The sequence below is a fragment of the Aythya marila genome (genome assembly GCF_965140915.1).
Source record: "Aythya marila genome assembly, chromosome: 1".
Taxonomy (NCBI): domain Eukaryota; kingdom Metazoa; phylum Chordata; class Aves; order Anseriformes; family Anatidae; genus Aythya; species Aythya marila.
This window is the reverse complement of record NC_139042.1, coordinates 42,123,383-42,129,382: the sequence shown is the minus strand read 5'-3', so window position 1 is coordinate 42,129,382 and position 6,000 is coordinate 42,123,383.

Below are 6,000 nucleotides of genomic sequence, written 5' to 3'. Positions count from 1 at the left end.
GCTTTATAGTGCTAATAGAATGATTTAGATTGGAAGGTACCTTAAAAATCATTTAATTCCAGCCCTTATGCCATGGGCAGGGACAAATGGAGTTCTTACTAGTGACAAGATAGTAGGAAATCATGAAATAAAATAGTCTAGTGTAACAACTACTAAAAAATAAAAACAAAAATAGAAAAATAAAAGTGAACAAATTGAAAAGCAGAATTTAAAACCCAAACAGAACTATAACTGTGTCAATGTAAAAAGGTCATGTGTCTCATTTTTCAGTCCATTTTCATATGGCAGATTTTAGGTTGAAAGAATTTTGCTCTGTCCTAATCCTGGAAACGAATCAAGAAAAGTTTTCCATTAGATTCTGTATGGCTGAACTTTTGGTTATTGTTATATATTATAGTAATTTTTTTTTTATAACAAGTTTCTGTTTGTATATTGTTATTTGGCTATTGGTTATTGTTATAAAACAGGTGCTCTAAACTATGCTTTTGATGTCTTTGCATTGTAAAATTCTATGGAAGAGGAAATATTTTATCTACCTCTGACTGGTTTTATGTAAATATCTTTACTGTTTACATATGCACACAACGTAGTCACAAGATTCATTGTAACTGCAAGATTGGGCGGGATTATGAGGTTGTCTGGCAAGTCTCTACTGATCATGATGTACACTGAAGTCAATTGTTGTATAGAAAGAAGTATGCAAACTATAATGAGGTCCAAGAGGAGAGATAAAGAAGAAGAAAATGCAAGCGGCCTTTGCATTCAATCTTCTTGTATTATGGAAAAGAAAAAGCAGAAGGTACTGGAGTTTTAGTAGCTAGGAAGGAATTTAAGGTGTTTTTTTGTTTGTTTGTTTGTTTGTTTTTAGGGTTGGTGTTTTTTTGAGAATATTGGATTATATCAAGGCCATGGAGAGAACTTTTTATTTCAGATGTCACTTAGCTCCTCAAACGAAGGCAAAGAAACTTCTTGTCTTCTGTGTGAGTGACAGGAAAAGAAACAGATTAAAAATGGAATAGGAAGGCATCAATGAAGAAAATGTAGATTAAATCAGAACCTCAAGAACAAATAAAAACAATGACCAAAAGGATGAAGAAAAGATATTTTTTTCTGTTCCTTATGTGTTGAGGTAACAAGCAAGAAGAAATGTAAATTCTCATCGAAAAGAAGAAATTTAGCACAACTGAACCAAATGAAAGCTGTTCGTATAATTGGAATACTTAAATCATTGGTTAAAACCTGTCTGAGAGGGGTAGAATAGATGAAAGAGGAAGATGCTATGATATTGACACCCCATAATCAAAAGGCATTGAACACAAGAGGCATGGCTCTGTTCTCAGATGTCTGCGACTGGAAGGCACAGAAAAATCTGCTTTCTGGGATTTTCTGTAATGTATGGAGGGAAGAGAATAAAAATAGTATCATCATGGAGAATTTCAGTTTGGAAGGCTTGTATAAAAGAAATTCAAAACCTGGAACAGGTTTGCCAGAAAGGTAGTGGAATCTCCATCCTCAGAGATATTTAAAGCTCAAGTGGGCATAGTCTTTGGAATCTTGATCTTGGTGATATTGCTTTGAGCGAGGGGATTGGACTAGGTGATCTCCAGAGATGCCTTCTGATCTCAGCTACCATGTGATTCTGTGAAAATCAATGAAATACAGCAGTTCAAAGTTGCTACTAATAAAAGCTTAATAACCAAACATGATAGAGGAAGTGGAAATGACAGAAGCACCTGGACACACAGTCTTGTAGCAAAATAACTTGTATCATTTAAGTGAAACACCTATAGGATATTATTTCAAAACCAGGAAACAATACATTAAAAGATACCAATGCCTGCATCTCTAGTAGATATGGGAAAGTATTAGTATTTTATATGCATAACTCAATTTGGTCCTATTTAAGGAAAATAAATTAACCACAGTGCACAGAAGAGCTCTTAAAACAAGATTAGTGTTGCTAAAACTGACTAAGTTTTCTATTAAAAATGCCAGCAGAATAAGCTCTACCATGGGAAAAAAAAAAAAAAAAAAAAAAAAAAAAAAAAAAAAAAAAAAAAACAGACATAAATTCAGTTTGGAAATATGGATCAGACTTGTCGCATTAAATAAATAAATAAATGAATAGAGACAGACAGAAAGAAAATAAAAAGGAAAACAGCTAATGTATTATGTGTGGTATTTGCTGGCAATGGCCTGGATCTCAGGACTCCCTTTCAGTCACTAAATATACAGGGAAAATCAGAACCATGACACAAAATACACTGTCATTGTAATATCCAGCAAAAGATAATCTTACTTTGGATATGAGTATGATGGGTAAAAATGGCTTAAACTTCTTATTTTCACTTAAGCATGCTTATTATTTCTTATTATGGTAATTTTTTTGACATACATGCAGGTAGGCAAGGACAAGACCAAACAGCAATATATATGCTGAATTTTTGCAAAAAAATATTTTCACTAAATTGAGTATGAGAACAGCTCACAGCATAAAAGCAGAAAAAATTAAACTAAAAAATATTTAATAATTTTGTATAATATCAGAATCCAATCTATTAGGAGACCAAAATCTAATTTATTAGAAGGCCAAAATAATTTGTTTCTACAGTGAATAAAGAATAACTTTGGTTAATTTTGGCTAGCTGGGGAAAAATAAGGTAATATATTATAAATAATACAAAATAATTATAATTGTTAACATAATTTTATATAGGGAAAATAATATGGGATGAGAACATAAATATGGCAAAAAATATTGTTTTATTGCTACATGGAGGTAATAAAATTGTTGAAAATTGTGACAAACACCCTACAGAACCTGTACTTCCAGTTTCACACCTTTGGGGCTGACATGCTAGAAAAGCAAGAACACTTAGTTGAAAGAATTTCTTAATCACAGAGACTTTATTCTTAAAAGAGTTCAGAAGTCACAAGTCTTTGAGAAAAACATTCTCTGAAGAATGTCTGTCACTGTAACTTTATGCTTTCTGAGAATTTTGTTGATATTCTAGACTGGGATGAGTCCTCATGAAACTTGCTTACCCTGCTTCTGTATAACAACTGGCTGAGGTAATCTCAGCCCTCATCTAAGAAATTCTGGCCTCCATGATGCTAAATATTAAGTTAAATATTTTTCTTACTGAAATCATTCTGATTTACAAAGAATGTACACAGAAGTTCTATTACTCCAAACACAGTACAATTAAACAACAGAAGAGCATTTCCTTTCTCACAGTTATATGCCAGCTTTCCAGACAGCATATCACTCAAAAAGCTCTCCCTGTTTTGTTTCTTCCATGACTACAGTGTTTTTCTCTGTTTTCAGTTTCTCTTGGTTCTATTTTTTTGGCTTGTTTTCTGTTTGTTTGTTGTTTTTTATTATTATTATTATTTTATTTTTTTTTATTCTCCTATAGATGCAGGTCTACATGGAAATCAGTTACATTCCCTTGAATTTGTATTCAGTGTAGTCATGGGGTGATAACTTTTACTGTTTCATTAATTATAAGGAAGATGTTAAATTGCTTCTCCATGTTTCCCTGTATTTCCATATTTTGCCATATTTCCATATTTAGCATTTCCTTTGACCTCAAGGAGCTCTGTGGTTGCCCATATGTCAAAAATGCTTTGTCAAAGTTTCATAATTTCAACATATATTGCAAGATTAATAAGACAACAGTATATTAAGAACAGAATAGATCATCACTCTCTCTTTTTTTTTTTTTTTCCTAGTCAAATAATGTTTTCACATATAGGTGGTAAGAACCAGGAATTAGAAATTATTCAACATTCTCACATATTTTAGTAAATATCAAAACATTTTTGATATATTACTTTGCTGACATAGAGATTGGCAGAGTAGTACATAATTATGAAGACCAGAAACTTATAAAGAAAATTTGGATTGCTTGGCAAGCTGAACCCATTCAAGTTACATGCAAAATTATGCATCTAGGTCACATCTAAACTGTAGAAAACTATATTCTGGAAATCAGTAGCTCAGAAAACAATGAGAGGTGTCATAATATCATAGTTTTCTGCATGATAACATGACAAAAAGAATTGTTTTAGCTTTTTAAAGACGCAAACAGGCAAGGTGATGTTTAGGCCCAGAAAGATTATAGTGTTCAAATTAGTCTGAGAACACAACTCATACTTTTACCATGGAAAGATTAACCAGAAGAACAAAACAGCAAGAGTAGTAGTTAATTTAATTTAATTTAATTTAATTTAATTTAATTTAATTTAATTTAATTTTATTTTATTTTATTTTATTTTATTGTCATCTAAAAATGTAAGGCAACATGGCTCACTCAAAATACGTTTTCTTCAAACACCATGTTAATATAATTAAACTAAATAGAATAATTAATAAAATAGTTAATGATAAGGTTATCAAAAGGTTATAAAGATTATGATAAGGTTATAAAGTTAACTTTTTCAGCTTCTGTAAAGAAAACTTATTGATTTTGAAAACTTCTGGGTTCAGCCTGGTGCACTGAGAACAGATGTATGAAAGGCTCAATCATAGGGTGGTGGCCATGTTGTGAACGAAGATGGTTACCCTTAGGGTAGTGCAGTCACTGGGGACAGGCACGTTATCCAGTTGAGGTAAAGCTCCTGGAGGGCTCAGGTGGGAGTTTGGCTGAGTATTCTGTATAGAAGTGGAAAAGGATTATAAAAAAATGCAATATGTACCTGAATGCAGAAATATATACTTTTTTTTTTTTTTTTTTTTCCATGATTAGGAGTTGCAGATGTCCTTCACAACATTGTAAATCACCACTGCCTCACTAGCCAATCCTACACATGTAAGGGAATAGTGGTGATGACATTTTCATATTTATCCAGCACCCATCAGGCATGTCAGCAACCTGAAATACATAATTTCTGGACAGTGGTAACGTTCTCTTCTGGACACATCAATATGACTGTATTTTTCTTTTGTTTGAATTGATCCAACTTTTTTTCCTAATTTGAAAGGGAAAGGGAAAGGGAAAGGGAAAGGGAAAGGGAAAGGGAAAGGGAAAGGGAAAGGGAAAGGGAAAGGGAAAGGGAAAGGGAAAGGGAAAGGGAAAGGGAAAGGGAAAGGGAAAGGGAAAGGGAAAGGGAAAGGGAAAGGGAAAGGGAAAGGGAAAGGGAAAGGAGGTGTACATGATGTACACTCTTTTAATGTGAGTGGATTATACACTTCAGTGAGGTGTTTAATCCCAAAGAAGGTGTTCTGTGTCTAGACCCAAAATATTTTAGTGTTTTTCCTACTCTGAATGCCACAACTGTTTTAGAAGTCTGTTTGTTAATTTACTGATGTACCAGAACTGTGTCAGTATTAAATATTATTGGGGATAAAAGAAAAAAAAAAAAAGTGCTACAACTAGTTTTTGACATAACATGAAATAAACTGTTATACTTTCATACTTTTATAGCTACAAAGTATTGCCGACTTTTTAAAAAAAATTAAACTCATGAAGCAGATGTCCTGTGGGAACAATCTGTTATGGTCTGGCAGCAGATTCTCTTTCACTGGCTTGAGATATTGTAACTGAAACATGTACATAAAGTTTAACTGTATATGTAATTATGGTAAATAGTGTTTTATCACATTTCTACGTATTAAATATCCTCTCAAGATTTAACTATTCGATCTCTTTGTACTGCTTCTCATTGCTCTACCACTACTGTACCACTATCTTTTATATTACATACTATATAACAGCTCATTTTAACAGTATTTTCCAGTCTTTGTATTGCTATAGAATCTTCATTTAAAATGTTATCTTCTTTATAGGTATGAATAGATATTTCTGAATCATGCTTTTTAAGAAGAAAATTCTAATGGCTAAACTTGATTAGAAACTGTAAAGTTCATGGTTACACTTCAGACATCTTCCCTGGTCATTAAAATCATCAGCCTCAGAATCACACACAACAGATATGGGGAAAATTAAGTACTTAACATCTATAGAAGACAGGTATCAGAGCAGAAATTGTCAATGT